A 1,864-nucleotide genomic window follows, 5' to 3' on the forward strand; every position below is an offset into this window, starting at 1 on the left:
CCAAAAGGAGATGGAATTGAAAAAAAAAATCCAGGATCTAAAAATGGAAGTAGAAACAATAAAGAAAACCCAAAGGGAGACAACTCTGGAGATAGAAACCCTAGGAAAGAAATCAGGAACGATTAATGCAAGCATCAGCAACAGAATATAAGAGATGGAAGAAAGAATCTCAGGTGCAGAAGGTTCCATAGGGAACATGGACACAACAATCAAAGAAAATGCAAAATATAAAATGATCCTAACTCAAAAGGTCAAGGAAATCCAGGACACAATGAGAAGACCAAACCTATGGATAATAGGAGTAGATGAGAATGAAGATTATCAACTTAAAGGGCCAGCAAATATCTTCAACAAAATTATAGAAGAAAACTTCCCAAACCTAAAGAAAGAGATGACCATGAACATTCAAGAAGCCTACAGAACCCCAAATAGACTGGACCAGAAAAGAAAATCCTTCTGACACATAATAATCAGAACAACAAATATGCTAAGTAAATCTCAATTACCATAGATGGAGAAACCAAAGTATTCCATGACAAAACGAAATTCACATAATATCTTTCAATGAATCCAGCCTTTCAAAGGATAATAACGGAAAAACACCAGTACAAGGACNGAAACCACACCCTAGAAAAAGCAAGAAAGTAATCCTTCAAGAAACATGAAAAAAGACAGCCACAAAAACAGGATGCGAACTCTAACAACAAAAATAACAGGAAGCAACAATTACTTTTTTAAAAATATCTCTTAATATCAATGGACTCAATTCCCCAATAAAAAGGTATAGACTAACAGATTGGTTCCACAAACAGGAACCAACATTTTGCTGCTTACAAGAAACTCATCTCAGGGAAAAAGACAGACACTACCTCAGAGCGAAAGGCTGGAAAACAATTTTTTAAGCAAACGGTCTGAAGAAACAAGCTCGTGTAGCCATTCTAATATAAAATAAACTCGACTTCCAACCCAAAGTTATCAAAAAAGATAAGGAGGGGCAATTCATACTCATCAAAGGTAAAATCTTCCAAGATGAACTCTCAATCCTGAATATCTATGCTCCAAATGCAAGGGCATCCACATTCATTCAAGAAACTTTAGTAAAACTTAAAGCACACATTGCTCCTCACACAATAATAGTGGGAGACTTCAACACCCCACTCATCAATGGATAGATCCTGGAAACAGAAATTAAACAGAGACACAGTGAAACTAACAGAAGTTATGAAACAAATGGGTTTAATAGATATCTACAAAACATTTTATCCTAAAACAAAAGGATATACCTTCTTCTCAGCACCTCATGGTACCTTCTCCAAAATTGACCATATAATTGGTCACAAAACAGGTCTCAACAGATTCAAATATATTGAAATTGTCTCATGCATCCTATCAGACCACTATGGTTTAAAGCTGATCTTCAATAACAAATGAATAATATAAAGCCAACATTCACTTATAGACTGAACAACACTCTCCTCACTGATACCTTGGTCAAGGAAGAAATAAAGAAAGAAATTAAATACTTTTTAGAGTTTAATGAAAATTAAGCCACAACATACCCAAACTTATCGGACATAATGAAAGCATTTCTGAGAGGAAAACTCATAGCTCTGAGTGCCTCCAAAAGGAAACTAGAGAGAGCATATACTAGCAGCTTGANAGCACACCTAAAAGCTCTAGAACAAAAGGAAGCAAATTCTTCCAAGAGGAGTAGATGGCAGGAAATAATCAAACTCAGGGGTGAAATCAACCAAGTGGAAACAAAAAGAACTATTCAAAGAATCAACCAAACTAGGAGCTGGTTCTTTGAGAATATCACCAACATAGATAAACCCTTAGCCAGACTCACTAGAGGGCACAGGGA

At 35.8% G+C, this 1,864-nt stretch overlaps 1 protein-coding gene across 5 annotated transcripts in view; it reads right to left on the reverse strand.

Annotated features, from left to right (window-relative positions):
• The window catches only part of Csmd3 (CUB and Sushi multiple domains 3), a 1,165,720-nt gene that overhangs the window by 206,232 nt on the left and 957,624 nt on the right, over positions 1 to 1,864 (reverse strand). The gene's annotated exons all lie outside the window — the stretch shown is intronic.

This window comes from Mus pahari, chromosome 17 (genome assembly GCF_900095145.1).
Source record: "Mus pahari chromosome 17, PAHARI_EIJ_v1.1, whole genome shotgun sequence".
NCBI lineage: Eukaryota > Metazoa > Chordata > Mammalia > Rodentia > Muridae > Mus > Mus pahari.